Source organism: Somniosus microcephalus, chromosome 3 (assembly GCF_052327205.1).
Source record: "Somniosus microcephalus isolate GS21.2 chromosome 3, FLI_Smic_1.0, whole genome shotgun sequence".
Lineage (NCBI taxonomy): Eukaryota > Metazoa > Chordata > Chondrichthyes > Squaliformes > Somniosidae > Somniosus > Somniosus microcephalus.
In genome coordinates, this window is record NC_140989.1 from 17730489 (window position 1) to 17748436 (window position 17948).

Here is a 17948-nt window from a genome sequence, read left to right on the forward strand (position 1 = left end):
GCACTCCTGGCTGGCTTCCCACATTCCACCCTACGTAAACTCGGCTGCCCGTGTCCTAACTCGCACCAAGTCCCGTTTGCCCATCACCCCTGTGCTCGCTGACCTACATTGGCTCCCAGTTAAGCAATACCTCGATTTCAAAATTCTCATCCTTGTTTTCAAATCCCTCCACGGCCTCGCCCCTTCCCTATCTCTGTAACCTCTTTCAGTCCCTCAACCCCGAGATATCTGCGCTCCTCTAATTCTGCCCTCTTGAGCATCCCTGATTATAATCGCTCAACCATTGGTGGCCGTGCCTTCAGCTGCCTGGGCCCTAAGCTCTGGAATTCCCTGCCTAAACCTCTCCGCCTCGCTACCTCTCTTTCCTCCTTTAAGATGCTCCTTAAAACCTACTTCTTTGACCAAGCTTTTGGTCATGTGGCCTAATTTCTCATGTGGCTCGATGTCAAATTTTTTGTCTTATAATACTCCTGTGCAGCCCCTTGGGACGTTTTACTACGTTAAAGGCGCTGTACAAATACAAGTTGTTGTTGTTGTTATATCTGTGTCCTCTGGTTACCGACCCTCCTGCCAGTAGAAACAGTTTCTCCTTATTTACTGCTGCAAAACCATTCATAATTGTGAACACCTCTATCAAATTTCCCCTTAACCTTCTCTGCTCTAAAGAGAACAACCCCGCCTTCTCCACATAACTGAAGTCCCTCATCCCTGGTGCCATTCTAGTAAATCTCTTCTGCACCCTCTCCAAGGCCTTGACAGTCTTCCTAAAGTGTGGTGCCCAGAATTTAATACAATACGCGAGCTGAGGCCAAACCAGTGATTTGTAATATCTCTGGTTATAACTTGTTAGACACGGTTATAAATTGTTATGCATGGTTAATGTCTCTGGTTAATGCTATCGTCAGGCCGGTTGGAGTGATGTACAAGCTCTCAGTACAGCATGGAGCTATGCTTTATTGCAAATTTAGGTTTTATCCTGTTAATGACTGATAATTATTTTCTAATTTCACTAATATTTCCTGCTGTGTTCCATCTGCTCTGTGCGTTACTTCATTCACAGAGCATCACACAAGTGTGAAACTTTCTATCCAAATCCAAAAATAAATACAAAAGATAGCGCTCGAGAGCAGAATCTAGGTTAATGTTGTACGGAGCCCAGTTTTGCTCAAGTCAAAAGAAACGCTTTCAAAAGACGGGAAGTTTTCATTGTTAACATTTCCTCCTCAAATCCTGAACTGAAGATGAAATCAGAACATTACAACTGAGACAAATAGCACTGCGGGATAATTTAAATGTAGTCAATATTCCATCTGTGTCAGCCTTGGCTATCATTCGGGGACAGAAGGCCGTGGGTTCAGGTCCCGCTCCGGAACCTTGAGCGCAAAAAAATCTAGGCTGACACTCCCAGTGCAGGGCTGAGGGAGTGCTGCACTGTCGGAGGCGCCGTCTTTCAGATGAGACGTTAAACCGAGGCCCCGTCTGCTCTCTCAGGTGGTCCTAAACGATATTTGAAGAGGAGCAAAGAAGTTCTCCCTGGTGTCCTGGCCAATATTTATCCCTCAATCAACACCACTAAACAGATTATTTGGGGTCCTTGCTGTGCGCAAACTAGCTCTATCCTTTCCTGCACTTCAACAGTGACATTGAGTTCTCCTTCTACCACCCTGGTATCCAGCGATAATGGAGTTGTTGACTAATCACAGCGATCAATCACTATCAATGAGTCTACAACAGATCCAGACATGAGGTGAGGAAAACCCCCAGTGGTGGAGAGCTTTGGGAACCAGAGTCATAGAGTCATAGAGTAATACAGCACGGATAGAGGCCCTTCAGCCCATCGTGTCCGCGCCGGCCATCAAGCCCTGTCTAATCTAATCCCATATTCCAGCATTTGGCCCGTAGCCTTGTATGCTATGGCATTTCAAGTGCTCATCCAAATGCTTCTTAAATGTTGTGAGGGTTTCTGCCTCCACAACCCTTTCAGGCAGTGAGTTCCAGACTCCAACCACCCTCTGGGTGAAAAAGTTCTTTCTCAAATCCCCTCTAAACCTCCCGCCCTTTACCTTGAATCTATGCCCCCTAGTTATTGACCCCTCTACTAAGGGAAAAAGCTCCTCAGCATCCATCCTATCTATGCCCCTCATAATTTTGTACACCTCAATCATGTCCCCCCTCAGCCTCCTCTGCTCCAAGGAAAACAAACCCAATCTGCCCAGTCTCTCTTCATAGCTGAAGCGCTCCAGCCCTGGTAACATCCTGGTGAACCTCCTCTGCACCCTCTCTAACGCGATCACATCCTTCCTGTAGTGTGGCGACCAGAACTGCACACAGTATTCCAGCTGTGGCCTAACCAGTGTTTTATACAGCTCCATCATAACCTCCTTGCTCTTATATTCAATGCCTCGGCTAATGAAGGCAAGTATCCCATATGCCTTTTTTACCACCTTATCCACCTGTTCCGCCGCCTTCAGGGATCTGTGTACTTGCACACCCAGATCCCTCTGACCCTCCGTCTTGCCTAGGGTCTTTCCATTCATTGTGTATTCCTTTGCCTTGTTAGTCCCCCCAAAGTGCATCACCTCGCACTTTTCCGGGTTAAATTCCATTTGCCACTGTTCCGCCCATCTGACCAACCCATCTATATCGTCCTGCAGACTGAGGCTACCCTCCTCGCTATTTACCACCCTACCAATTTTTGTATCATCTGCGAACTTACTGATCATACCCTTTACATACATATCCAAGTCATTAATGTAGACCACAAACAACAAGGGACCCAGCACCGATCCCTGTGGTACCCCACTGGCCACAGGCTTCCAGTCACAAAAACAACCTTCGACCATCACCCTCTGCCTTCTGCCACTAAGCCAGTTTTGTATCCAATGTGCCAAGGCACCCTGGATTCCATGGGCTCTTACCTTCTTGACCAGTCTCCTGTGCGGGACTTTATCGAAGGCCTTACTGAAATCCATGTATACCACATCCACTGCGTTACCCTCATCCACACACCTAGTCACCCCCTCAAAAAATTCAATCAAATTAGTCAGACATGATTTTCCCTTGACAAAGCCATGTTGACTATCCCTGATTAATCCTTGCCTCTCCAAGTGGAGACAAATTTTGTCCCTCAGGATTTTTTCCAATAATTTTCCTACCACTGATGTTAGGCTCACTGGCCTGTAGTTCCCTGGTTTTTCCCTACTACCCTTCTTGAATAATGGTACTACATTAGCGGTTCTCCAGTCCTCTGGCACATCCCCTGTGGCCAGAGAGGTCCTGAATATATGTGTTAGAGCCCCCGCAATCTCCTCCTTTGCCTCACACAGCAGCCTGGGATACATTTCATCCGGGCCTGGGGATTTATCCATTTTTAGGCCAGCTAAAACCGCCAATACCTCCTCCCTCTCGATGTTAATATGTTCGAGCATATCAGAGGTCCAAAGTCACCTGTTCCTCCTGAGCTCGCTACACTCACCACAACTCATGTCTCAAATTACTCATATTACATAGGATTACATCGGATATACGGCACCGAAACAGGCCATTCGGCCCAACCAGTCCATGCCGGTGTTTATGCTCCCCTCGAGCCTCCTCCCGTCTTTCCTCATCTAACTCTATCAGCATAACCCTCTATTCCCTTCTCCCTCATATGCTTGTCTAGCCTCCCCTTAAATGCATCGATACTATTCACTTCAACCACTCCCTGTGGTAGCGAGTTCCACATTCTCACCACTCTCTGGGTAAAGAAGTTTCTTCTGAATTCACTATTGGATTTCTTGGTGACTATCTTATATTGATGGCCTCTAGTTTTGCTCTTCCCCACAAGTGGAAACACTCTCTCTGTATTCACTCTATCAAAACCTTTCATAATTTTATAGACCTCCATTAGGTCACCCCTCAGCCTCCTGAGAAAAGAGACCCAGCCTGTTCATCCTTTCCTGATGGTATACCCTCGCATGTATCTGAAAATATTATTTTCTGAGAGAGATCTAACAAATTTGCAATTTTGGAAAACGATACTGACTGCTTCCACCGTCTCCCCAGGGAGCCTGTTCCATAGATTGTCCATTCACTCATTGTAATATCGTTTCCGCAGATTAGTTCTGAATTTATCCCCCTTCGAGCGCATGCTGTGCCCACTGGGTCGTGTGTCCTGGACAAGGTGAAGGTAAGAGAAAAGAAAGACAGTCAGAAGGGGGCAAAAACACCAAGAGGAGGTTCTGAAGGTGGTTTTTAACCAGCGGAGAGAGAGAAGTGACGAGGGAAAGATGTTGAGGGGAGCAAACAGCACTTTGAGAGGGCTGTTTAAAAGGCACACGGGATCCTAGGCTTTATAAATAGAGGAATAGGGTACAAAATCAAGGAAGTTATGCTAAACTTTTATAAAACACTGGTTGGGTCCCAGCTTTGTCCAATTCTGCGCATCACACTTTTGGAAGGATGTCAAGGCCTTGGAGAAGGTATAGAGGAGATTTACTAGAATGGTCCCAGGGCTGAAAGACTTCAGTTACATGGAGAGACTGGAGACGCTGGGATTGTTCTCCTTGGAGCAGATAAGGTTAAGGGGAGATCTGATCGAGGTGTTTGAAATCATGAGGGGTTTCGATAGAGTAAATAAGGAGAAACTGTTTCCCGTAACAGAAGGGTCGGTAATCGGAGGACACAGATTTAAAAGGTAATTGGCAAAAGAACCAGACATGAGGAAAAAATATTTTCACAGAGCAAGCTGCTGTGATCTGGAATGCGCTGTCTGAAAGGGCGGAGGAAGCAGATTCCGTAATAACTTTCAAAATCAATACTCGAAGGGGAAAAATGTGCAGGGCTGTGGGGAAAGAGCGGGGCTCATTGGACAGCTCCACCAAAGAGCCGGCACAGGCACGATGGGCCGAACAGCCTCCTTCTCTGCTGTAAGATTCTATGAACCAGTGCAGCATTATGGAATAAAAGGGTGTAAACATTAATATTTTATACTGATGTTCCTTTAGGTCCCATCCGCTGTTGAAAGCTATTATCGATTACGCACACTAAAAAAAATTTAATAAGCTTGAATACATATTAAAAAAAACTTACAGATGACACAAATAACCTAAATATCTGTGTACATTAAACTTTTAAGCTTTGGGTAAACGTAACATAATTTATTAAGTGAAATATACAGTACATCTTCAGAAACGAAGAGTGCAATTAGATGCTCTTGGCAAGATGCCAGGTGCAGTAATCAAATTCTTCCTTTCAACAAAAATAATTGAATTGGATGCTCCTTGGCAAGATGCCTAAACTGGCAAATCAAATTCTATATTTCCTGCTGCAGTACGATATATTAAAACCAGAACACTCAGTCGTACCGTCAAACTTCCTGGTTTCTTGGTAAGCATCATGTGAAAGAAAAGCAGAGAGGCTGCGAGGGCACAAGTCAGAAGCCAAATGTTGCAGATAAAAATATTTGAGCTTGCCTAATGACCTACCAGGAAATGAGGACTGATCCATTGAGTGACGCACAACGGTTCCAGATAATAATTTATCAAAATCATTTAAGGGAGCTGTGTGGAAACGATTGGCTCCCCAGTTGCGGAAATCACGGCTAATGTTAGGCTAAGTGATCAAGGATGAATAAGGCGGGTGCGCGAGTTCAGATAGATGTTCTCCAGCTTTGATATAATTTAGCGTTTCTCTGAAGGGGAGCAGCAGGAGAAACCAGGCAGCGCCTGGCGGAACGGTTATGCCCATCAGGAAAGACTGAACAGGCTGGGGCTCGTTTCTCTAGGAAAGAGAAGGCTGAAGGGTGACCTGATCGAGGTCTTTAAAATCATGAAAAGTTTCGATAGGGTAGGCGTAGAGAAGATGCTTCCACTTGTGGAGGGAGTCCAAAACTAGGGGCCATCAATATAAGATAGTCGCCAATAAATCCAACAGGGAATTCAGGAGAAACCTCTTTACCCAGAGAGTGGTGAGAACGTGGAACGCGCTACCACAGGGAGTGATTGAGGCGAATCGCATAGATGCATTTAAGGGGAAACTAGATAAACACACGAGGGAGAAAGGAATAGAATATGCTGATAGAGTTCGATGAAGAGAGGTGGGGGGAGGATCGTGTGGAGCATAAACACCGGCACGGACCAGTTGGACCGAATGTAAATTCGATGTCATTCTACGAACCTCTGCCCTGGAGGTGAAGCACCCACTCACAACAACAACTTGCATTTGCATAGCGCCTTTAATGTAGTAAAACACCCCAAGGTGATTCACAGGAGTTTAAACCAGACAAACTTTGACACCGAGCTGCATAAGGAGATATTAGGATGGGTGATCAAATGTTTGATCAAAGAGATAGATTTTAAAGGAGCGTTTTAAAGGAGGAGAGAGAGGCGGAGAGGTTTAGGGAGGGAATTCCAGAGCTCAGGGCCTCGGCAGCTGAAGGCACGGCCACCAAAGGTGTTGCAAAGGAAATCGGGGGATGCGCAAGAGGCCAGAATTGGAGTCGGACGGTATCTAGATAACCCCAATTAAAACCGTAAACCATAAAAGTCTATGTTTTAAATTTACATCAACCCCCACAGAAAAAAGAAATCTGTGTTATTTAAAAGTAAAGGTTTTCCTATAGTTTGTGCCCTAAAGCAGGCAGTGTGCATTATACTGGAAGATTCATGGCGCTTTGCAGCTGTTATAATCTGTCTGGCGTTGCAGGATTTAATCAGTTATGGTGTGTGGGTTACCAGTGAAGGTAAACGTCAGACTCTCCACTAGGGTGGGGAATCCGTATGTGATCTACGCTGACTCATTATCTGAAAAAGTGCTTCTTTGTGGTCAAACTGCTTATTCTCAACTGAAAGGGCATCTCCCTCAGGCCGACCTACTGAATAGCGACAAGGGGGCAGGTGGGGCGACCTAGGCCAGTGGGGCAGGACATTAAATATATTCAATTCATTAAATATATTCAAGAAGGAGTTAGATATATTTCTTAAGGCTAAAGGGATCAAGGGATATGGGGAGAAGGTAGGGACAGGGTACTGAATTTGGATGATCAGCCATGATCTCATTAAATGGCGGAGCAGGCTCGAGGGGCCGAATGGCCTACTCCTGCTCCTATCTTCTAGGACATTGTCACGGGCGAGTAATTCCAGTTCAAATCCCACCGCGGCACTCTGAGTATTTGAATTCAGTTTTTTTTTTAAATAATAATGTGGGAAATAAAAAGCTGGCGTCGGTAAAAATGACCTTTGGGTTAGGAAACCCGGCGTCCTTTCCCAGCCAGGCCTACACGTGACTCCAGTCCCTCCACCAACGTGGTTGGCTCTTAACTGCCATTCCAAAGTGGAGTAGGCAGCCACAATTATATCAAGAATAACTACACGGAATAACAAGACCTTCAAGTATATTTCGTACTCTAGAAAAATGCTGGCTAAATGAAAACCAGACAGCGTACATGTCAGTTTTCCACCCCCCCCGCCCCTCTTTCACTAGACGCTCAGTCGTGACCAAGCTCACTCAGCGGGTTGCTAACTTGAGGTCGGAGGGCTGCCTGTATTACTGATCGTCACCCGTCATGACCCTTGGCAGTCAGGCAGGTCGAGATATTGCAGACTGACGGAAAAAAAAGAGAACCACAGAATAGATCGCCTGAAAGATCACAAGTCTTTCAACGCTCGTGATTACTTTCCACCGGTACGTCATTTACATATTTCCACAGACGTGACATCACACAGGGCAGCAGTAACGTCGTACAGCTGCTCCCAATGAAGTTTACTCGGGTACAAATGATACCTTTGTATTCATCGAGTGAAGGAGGTTAGTGCTGGGGAAGTGGAACACCCTGCCATTTCAGACACCTCAGAGGAGCAATTTTAACCGAAGTGATGGGATCGGGCGCAAACAATCGGGTTTTTAATGAAAGTTGGCAGCTTCAGGCCACTTTCAACAGCTCTATTTCCAGATTTTCTAAACTGAATTCGAAATTGCAGGGTGAGATTTGAAGCTCACGTTCGCTAGATTTTTAGTCCAGGTCTACATGGCATAACCACTGCACGGCCGTACCTGTACGGTAATTACTAAAAAAGTGTCCAGTTACCAACAAACCACATCCCGACACCCTCCCGAACAATAGGAGAGCCAAACTGGACAAGAACCATCCAAATGTCCAGACATTTATTCCAGATGTCCAGATATTCATTAAATATATTCAAGAAGGAGTTAGATATATTTCTTAAGGCTAAAGGGATCAAGGGATATGGGGAGAAAGCAGGGACCGGGTACTGAATTTGGATGATCAGCCATGATCGCATTGAATGGCGGAGCAGGCTCGAGGGGCCGAATGCCCTACTCCTGCTCCTATCTTCTATGTAACCGGAAGAGCAGAGAAGTAGAATCATACAGCACAGAAGGAGGCCATTCGGCCCATCGTGCCTGTGCCGGCTCTTTGAAAGAGCGATCCAATTAGTCCCACTCCTCTTTGCGATGATCTCTTTTAGCTGCAGGCAGGACAAACATGTACGGGGGCAATTTTAACCCTACTCGCTCAGCAGAAACCTGGCTCTTACCTGTCCGAAAGCCGCCATGATCGCAACATCAGCAATTTTAACCCGCTCTCCTGAGCAGGCGGCAAGGACAGCCGCCCAGAGCTAACGGGGTCCTTCTCTACATATGCATTTTGCAGCCCGACGACATCATTGAGACCCGACTGTAATTTTAACTCAGGCCTGAGCGGGGAATCCACTTGGAGTTAAAATCAGGGCCCAACCAACGCATTCTTGTATCCAGGAACTGCTGTACCATTGTAGCAGGATAAAAGACTCGTGACAAATTGAGAGAGAGAGACTGAGCAGAGAGGATACTGAACAAGTTAGAGAGGGAGAGAGATTGAGAGACGGGAAGGTGAGCAGGAAAGACAGAAGGAAAAAAGGGAAGGAGGAGAGGGAGAAGGGAAGAAAGAGAGGGAGAAGGGAAGAAAGAGAGAGGGAGAAGGGAAGAAAGAGAGAGGGAGAAGGGAAGAAAGAGAGAGGGAGAAGGGAAGAAAGAGAGGGAGAAGGGGAGAGAGAATGAAAGAGAGAAGGAGCGAGAGAATGGAAGGGGAGAGAGAGAGAGGAGAGTGAGAAGAAGAGAGACAAGGCAAGGGAAAGAAAGGAGAGAGAAGGGAAGGAGTGCACGAGAGAGAGAGAGCACAAGAGAGTGGGAGAGAGGAGAGGGAGATCAGAGGTGTTGCCCAGAAGCTGGATGTTTCACTGGGAGCAGGGAGTGAAAATTAAGAAGCGGCACTACTCCAGAGCTGCCTTGTAATCTACTAATTGCTTTGTGACAAAGCAGCAGTGAGGCGCTTGGGAACATGTCATGTGCCCTCAGCTGGGGTGTGACGTATGTAAACCCTAGAGTTGGGAGAATGTTGAATGGAAGACTGCACGCAACCTTGGTCCTCCCCTTCTTGAGATTTTGATGTCAGCTGTGATCAAAAGACTCCCCGCAGGCAAGGAACGAATGAAGTCCCCTCGCTGTGCCCCTTGGTGCAGCTGGATTTGCTGCAGAATTGGGCAGAGCCAATGACAACTGGTCACTCATCTTTCTACCCTTTAAATCTCAGCTGGCCACAGTGTACGGCACTAGGAGTCTCGGGAAGGTGACAATACTGTTCAAAAATATAAGAGTCTGCCTTTAAAACCCACTTAAACATTACTTGAGTGTCAGCCGTGGCTCAGGGGGTAGCACCCTCGCCTTGGCGTCGGTAGTTTGTGGGTTCAAGTCCCACTCCGTGAGACTTGAGCACAGAATCCAGGCAGACACTCCCAGTGCAGTGCTGAGGGAGCGCTGCACTGTCGGAGGTGCCGTCTTTCGGGTGAGACGTTAAACCGAGGTCCCGTCAGGTGGACATAAAAGATCCCACGGCACTATTTCGAAGAGGAGCAGGGGAGCTATCCCCGGAGATCTGGGGCCAATATTTATCCCTGAATCAACATCACTAAAAACAGATGATCTCACTGCTGTTTGTGGGAGCTTGCTGTGTGCAGATTGGCTGCCGCATTTCCTACATTACAACAGTGACTACACTTGGAAAAAGTACTTTGTTGGCTGTAAAGTGCTTTGGGATGTCCCGAGTGCATGAAAGGTGCTGTAGAAATTCTCTCTTTATTATATATATATATTTTTTTAAATCCCAACAGCTGGAGGTCCGAAATAACTAAAATCCAAAATGAACAGGTCACTTGGCATCAGGAAGAGATTAGTGTTCATCAATTGAAAGGTTTCCTTTCAGGTACAGAACAACCTGCCGTGCATTTTCTTCTCGCACACACGCACACTTAGACGCGTTAAAACAAATGCGTTTTGTACTTAATGCAACCCAACAAGGCTGCCGAGTCCAATAACTCTGTGGGTGCGAACATTCTACCTTTCGCACATGTGCACACGCTTTCCATTACGTAGCATCTGGCGAGGAGGATTTCTGCAAGGTTTCTGACGACCGATATAACAGGTCAGGGGAACCTATTGAACCGCACAGCATTTCCAAACACCGGCGACAAAGAAAAAAATTAATGTTGTTTCTGCTTTTCTGCAATATATATTACAATAGACAATAAGTGCTACCCCTCAGAGGGGGTAAACGCCACTCGGGTTGAATCTATACTGAAAGCAGCATTGCTGAAAAATAATGACATTTATGTCCCTTTTAAGTCGGCCACTCAGCCTCGCCAGTTCCGAATGAACTGTGGTCAGGATTCCCTCCCCCTCCGACCTCCAATCGTTTCACTTTACCCTCTGTGACATAGGTCTGACATGTTAACAAAGTCAAGTTTGCTTTTATTTTCTCAAAAAGGCTATTGTGATCTTGATCATTGTCTCCAAAACCGTTTCTGAAGTTGCTGAGCATTTCATCGGGGTATGGTGTGGAGGGGGGGGGGGGGGGGGAGGGGGAGGGGTGGTTGGTGTAAAGGCTTAATTTGCTCTCTTAAAAATAGAATGTGCAAATGAAGCGCTCAAGTACCACGTCAGCAGGGCAGATGAACGTGGGTGGGCAGATAAGACGCTGTTAACTGCAAAAAGGGCAAACTATTGGAATAAACAAAAAAGGGAGAGCGAATAGCTTGCTGCACGATAGCCTGGCCAGGAACCATCCATTTTCCAGTGTGCGTTGGATGACATCTGACAAGATTTATCCATTCCTGTAATTGCACGTTCCGCAATAAACCCAGGGAGCCTCGGCTAACAAGGAGATAACATGACACGCAGGAGACTGAGCCCAAAGGCAGGCACTTTCAGTAAATAAAATGGGACATTTTTTAAAAAGCACACAAACAGTGCAAAATGCTGAATCTCCTGCGACTTTGCTCACGGTACGTCTGTTTTACGAGATCAGGCGTTTTATAACGTGCGATGTACAAGGGGTTGAGAGCCGGGGCTCAGTGGGCAGCACCCTCGTCTCTGAGTCAGAAGGTTGTGGGTTCAAGTCCCACTCCATAGGATCTGAGCACAAAAATCCAGACTGACACTCCCAGTGCAGTGCTGAGGGAGTGCTGCACTGTCGGAGGTGCCGTCTTTTAGGTGAAACGTTAAACTGAGGCCCCGTCTGCCCTCTCAGGTGGATGTAAAAGATCCCACGGCCACTATTTCGAAGAGCAGGGGAGTTATCCCTGGTGTACCAGCCAATATTTATTCCTTCACCAACATCACTAAAAAATATAGAGATTATTATCTGCTCATTAACACATTGCTGTCTGTGGGATCTTGCTGTGTGCAAATTGGCTGCCGCGTTTCCAACATCACAACAGTGACTACACTTCCAAAGTCACTGTTTATTGGCTGTAAAGCGCTTGGGGACATCTGGCGGCATCGCTCGCGGGAGTGTCGGCAGACAGACGAGGCTGGTTTTAAAGGCCGGGCCTCACTATGGCACGCGCCCTGAATTCTCACCGAAAGTGGCCGGTGGGAAGCGGCTGCCTGGGGGGTGGGGTCCCCAGCACACGGCGAGTGCTCCAGGAATAGAAACTTACTCGGGCAAAGGAGGGAGGGGGGGGGGATTGCAGACGCCCACGATTGTCTTGTCAGGACCTAGGAAAAAGAATGTTTTTAAACGTACTTAGCTGGGCCTATTCTGGGACTAGCTGCTGGTCCCGGCTGGTTTGCCCCAATGGGGAAGCCAAAACTGCGCACCCCCCCCCACCCCCTGCCCCTGCTCAGGCTAAAATGGCAGACCAGGCCCTGATAAGATCGCCGAGGTGCGATTTGCATGTTTAAAGTCAGTTCCACATGGGAGTTGGCGGTTAAGGCAGGGTGATTGATTGGCAGTGGACATTAAACGGAACATTGGCTCATGGTTGGAGAGGAGTTCGGCAGCAATGGAGGTCTTCTGGGCTAGCAAGGGGTTAATAACTGGGCTCTCTTAAGGATGTGTCCTCGTGATTTATCAGTCTGGGTAGATGAAGCATCTGAAGCAAGATCTCCAAATTTGCAAAATGAACACCAAATGTGCCCTGGTATTGTCCCAAAGACCATTGTGCACATACGATCCTCGCCAATGAGCACTGGCAGGCTATTCGACAGCAGGAAGCATCACAATCTTTATCAACGATCTCTCCCTCTCCTCCCTCTACCCTTCCCCACATACATGTGGGAGTTGCTGTGTTTACTGCATTATAACAGTGATAGCAATTCAAAATTACCCCATTGTCGTAACAACATCATCTTGCATTTATATAGCACCTTTAACGTAGTACAACGTCCCAAGGCGCTTCACAGGAGTGCTATAAAACAAAACATTTGACACCGAGCCACATAAAGATAAAGCTTGATGAAAGAGGCAGGTTTTAAGGAGCGTCTTAAAGGAGGAGAGTGGCGGAGAGGTTTAGTGAGGGAATTCCAGAGCTTAGGGCCTCGGCAACTGAAGGCACGGCCGTCAATGGTGGAGCGATTAAAATCGGGGATGCTCAAGAGGCCAGAATAGGAGAAGCGCAGAAATCCTGGAGGGTTATAGGGCTGGAGAAGGTTACAGAGATAGGGAGAGGGTGAGGCCATGGGGGGGAATTTGAAAACAAGGATGAGAATCAGCCGAGTTTTGGGTGAAGTGCTTTGCGATGTCCTGCGGTCGAGAAGGGCGCTGTATAAATGCAAGTCTTCTTTTTTCCCTTTCTTTCGAGGTGACGAGGTAGTGATTTAAGAATTAGCAGCTTAAAGTCGCCATTAAACAATGGAAAGCGTGATCCGGCACGAGCGGCGTAAGTGTTGCCACGGTAACACAGCAAACACTGGCCTGCTCGTGGCCTGGTCTGCTCTGTGATCTATGGCCCGAGTGGCAGCTCGCTGAGTGACATCCTGATCCCGTCAGTAATTGGTAGCGAGCTTCTTATTTTTTTTTGCCTCCTCCTCCAACCATAAGGGATCAGCCCTCGAAAGGATTTCCGCTATCAATCTCCTAAATTATCAGGGCCGTGAAATCGGAGTACAAATCCTGCCAGGCGACCAACCTGTGCTATCGTGGACGTGCATTCGATCGGTGCGTGCACACTATTTCTAAAACACAACCACGTCGGTTTATTTTTCTGCTAATTTGCATTAGAGTTCCGCTTCAAAATCTGTGCTGTACCAGTGTATGGGAGGGTTGTGCGCGAGTATTTAAAAATTTTTTTTTTGCTATTTTGCTGCTATTTTTAAAATGTATTTATCTAAGAGACCTATTATTTTTCCTTCGTTTCAGCAAGCTTGAAATCAATGCGTCAGCCGTAGCTCAGTGGGTAGCACTCTTGCCTCGAGTCAGAAGGTTTGAAATCCCTCCACGGCCTCGCCCCTCCCTCTCTCTGTAACCTCCTCCAGCCCTACAACCCTCAGAGATCTCTGCGCTCCTCCAATTCTGGCATCTTGCGCACCCCACAGAAATATAGAAAAATAGTTGCAGGTGTCGGCCATTCGGCCCTTCGAGCCTGCTCCGCCATTCAATATGATCATGGCTGATCCTCTATCTCAATACCATATTCCCGCTCTCTCCCCGTACCCCTTGATGCCTTTTGTGTCTGTGATGAAATATGCCATTCATCAGGCACTGTATTCCCTGTGTTTAGTTTAGTTTCAGTTTCATTTCCTTACCTGTATTGTATTGTGTGTAGGGCTCCGCCCATACCTGGCCCCTACTTAAGCAAGCCCCAGCGTGTCTCACAGCAGTACAGCAGATCTCTGGATGAGAGACACTTCTCCAATGTGTATTACTTTCTGTGTTAATAAAAGCCTTGCTTTGCTCCGTTAACGTCGAGTCTCGGATTCATTGAGGCACATCAGTGTCTAGAAATCTAGCTATCTCCTTCTTAAATATATTCAGTGACTTGGCCTGCACAGCCTTCTGTGGTAGCGAATTCCACAGGTTCACCACCCTCAGTGAAGAAATTTCTCCTCATCTCAGTCCTAAATGTCCTACCCCGTATCCTGAGACTGTGACCCCTCGTTCTAGACCCCCCAGCCAGGGGAAACATCCTCCCTGCATCCAGTCTGTCTAGCCCTGTCAGAATTTTATACGTTTCAATGAGATCCCCTCTCATTCTTCTAAACTCTAGTGAATACAGGCCTAGTCGACCCAATCTCTCCCCGATTTAAGTTTTTAATTAAGCTCTGTAACGCCCTCCCGAAATCTCTCCGCCTCTCTCTCCACCTTGAAGACGCTCCTTAAAACCTACCTCTTCGACCAAGCACATGCCCTAAAATCTCCTTACATGGATCGGTGCCAAATTTTTGTTTGGTAATGGCTCCTGTGAGATGCCGTGGAACGTTTAACTATGTTAAAGGCGCTGTACAAATACAAGTTGTTGCTGGTTGTACGTTCCCACTCCAGAGACTTGAGGACAAGATCTAAGCTGCACTGCAGTGCCAGTACAGGAAACTTTCGATTTACCGGCACCTAAATAACCAGAAATATTGGTTAACCGGCAAAATTCAGGAGTAGGTTCAGGTAAGTTTTATTACTTGCCTTCCTCGATCTGTTGCTGTGCAAGAGTGTTGCTGCAGCTGTTGCTAAGCTACAGAGACGCTTGGAACTTGTGGCCATTGTTCTGAACCTAACAGGGTTTGTTGCTTTATACGGAGCTCTTAGCTCCGTATCTTTTACTATAGCTTTCGGTTATCCGGAATTTTTGATGAACCGGCACCACGTCGATCCCGTCGGTGCCAGATTAAAAAAAGCTTCCTGTACTGAGGAGTGCTGCACTGTCGGAGGTGCCGTCTTTCAGATGAAATGTTAGGCACCGCAAAAAAAAAATTACAGGGAACATTGGTGACGACACATCTAAAGTATTTAAGCAAAATACTGTGGATGCTGGAAATCAGTAATAAAAACAGAAAAGGCTGGAAATACTCAGCGGGTCAGGAGAGAGGAAGAGAGTTAACCTTTCAGGGCGGTGAGCCTTCATCAGAACTGGCAATGGCTGAGTATTTCCAGCACTTGCTGTTTTTACTTCAAAAGTACTGTAAAGCTCTTTGGGATGCCCTGAGGTTGTGAAAAGCGCTACAGAAATGCAAACCTTTTTGAATTCAGCTGCGATGGTAGGAATGTGAACTCATGTTCTCCTGGATTATTAGTCCAGACCTTTGGTTTACTAGACCAGCAACATAACCGGGCTGCACTACCGTCCGCCAAACTTGGCACGGCAACCATTCCCTAACATTCGCTTCCAAGGCTGAGACGGGAATGAAGCTCTGCGTTAACGAGATACTGGAGGGAGGTGGGGGTGGGGGGGGTGGTGGCAGAGGGGGCAGCTGGTTCCTGTGGTACCAAAGCCTAACAGGGAGTCAACACCTTCAGAGGAGAAGCGGAAAGGGAAAAAAAAAACTGGCAGGGAGAGGAAAACACGCAACGCTTCTGCAACTGAAGTGACTGTGTCACACAAATAGCACAGACGTCAGTCAGGTACCAGGGGGTTCGAGGAGATTAAGCCACTTGCTCTACGGCCATTGCCAGTCGGTGACTTTGTTATCCATCAGCCAGCTGTCTCCGGCCTGCGTCCTCTCTGCCAACCCCAGGAATGTCGCTCGAGGGCCAACTCACCTCAGGCTCTCCCCGCAAGCCTCCCACCCCATCCCGCCACCGACACCTCGGTCAAGTGTCGATGAGGTTCTGCTCTCCATAGGCTTATATTGTCAGCGCCCTCAGCAATTCCCAGGGTGGGTACCGAGCGGTGACCGTTCAGAGGGCCGATCTGTGTGGTTGTCAACACTGCGCATTGCCACACGCCTGAAATAGCAGCGCTGCTTATGTAGAAAGCATGGAGCTGCGTAGATTTAACATGTTCATTTGCATCAGATTTCAGTTTCAGGAATAATTCTTTATCAGTAGCAATTTGCATTTGCAGGGTGGGGAGGGGAAATGAAGTTATTGCAGATGAGAACCAACGGACATGATTCATAAGTTGATCCGATAGTTGGTAAAAGAAAGACTTGCATTTATAGAGCGTCTTTCATGACCTCGGGACGTCCCAAAGCGCTTTACAGCCAATGAAGTACGTTTTGAAGTGTAGTCACTGCTGTAATGTAGGAAATGCAGCACCGAATTTGCGCACAGCAAGCTCCCACAGACAGCATTGTGATAATGGCCAGATAATCTGTTTTTAGTGATGTTGATTGAAGGATAAATATTAGCCCCAGGACTCTGGGGATAACACCCCTGCTCTTCTTCGAAATAGTGTCACGGGATCTTTTACGTCCACCTGAGAGGTAAGGGTGTGGAAAGATGGGGGGGAGAGGAGAGGGGAGGGGGCGTGGGGAGATGGGGGAGGGGAGAGGGTGTGGAAAGATGGGGGGAGGGGAGGGTGCGGGGAGATGGGGGAGGGGAGGGTGCAGGGCGGGGAGATGGGGCGAGGGCGTGGGGAGATTGGGGGAAGGGAGAGGGTGCGGGGAGATGGGGGAGGGGAGAGGTTGTGGGGAGAACATAAGAAATAGGAGCAGGAGTCGGCCATTCGGCCCCTTGAGTCTGCTCCGCCATTCAATAAGATCATGGCTGATCTGATCTTGGCCTCAACTCCACTCTCCCGCCCGCACCCCATAACCCTCGACTCCCCTGTAGCTCAAATATCTGTCTATCTCCACCTTAAATATATTCAATGATTCACGACCCTCTGAGTGAAGAAATTCCTCCTCATCTCAGTCTTAAATGGGCGCCCCCTTATTCTGAAACAATGTCCCCAAGTTCTAGATTCCCCCACGAGGGGAAACATCCTCTCAGCATCTACCCTGTCAAGCCCCCTCAGAATCTTATATGTTTCAATAAGATCACCTCTCATTCCTCTAAACTCCAATGAGTATAGCCCCAACCTGCTCAACCTTTCCTCATAAGACAGCCCCTTCATCTCTGGAATCAACCTCGTGAACCTTCTCTGAACTGCCTCCAATGTAAATATATCCCTCCTTAAATAAGGAGACCAAAACTGTACGCAGTACTCCAGGTGTGGTCTCACCAACGCCCTGTACAGTTGCAGCAGGACTTCCCTACTTTTATACTCCATACCCTTTGCAATAAAGGCCAATATTCCAATTGCCTTCCTAATTACTTGCTGTAACTACATGCTAACTTTTTGTGTTTCATGTACGAGGACCCCCAGATCCCTCTGTACCGCAGCATTCTGTAGTCTCTCTCCATTGAAATAATATTTTGCTTTTCTGTTCTTCCTAACGAAACGGATAACCTCACATTTTCCCACATTATACTCCATCTGCCAAATTCTTGCCCACTCACTTAACCTATCGATATCCCTTTGCAGACTCTGTGTCCTCCTCACAACTTGCTTTCCCACCTATCTTTGTATCATCGGCAAATTTGGCAACATTACACTCGGTCCCTTCATCCAAGTCATTAATATAGATTGTAAATAGTTGAGGCCCCAGCACTGATCCCTGCGGCACCCCACCAGTTACAGTTTGTCAACCAGAAAATGACCCATTTATTCTCTGTTTTCTGTTAGTTAACCAATCCTCTATCCATGCTAAAATATTACCCC

General features: G+C 47.2%; 1 protein-coding gene across 4 annotated transcripts in view; it reads right to left on the minus strand.

The window, feature by feature from the left end:
* hivep2a (HIVEP zinc finger 2a) overlaps positions 1-17948 on the minus strand; it is a 276998-nt gene that overhangs the window by 59505 nt on the left and 199545 nt on the right. The window contains exon 3 of one of the 4 annotated variants that reach the window (XM_085979231.1): positions 4025-4153. The exons of the other annotated variants lie outside the window; for them this stretch is intronic. The gene's annotated coding sequence lies outside the window, so the exon portion shown is untranslated. The remainder of the gene's footprint in view (positions 1-4024; positions 4154-17948) is intronic. 4 annotated transcript variants of the gene reach the window in all.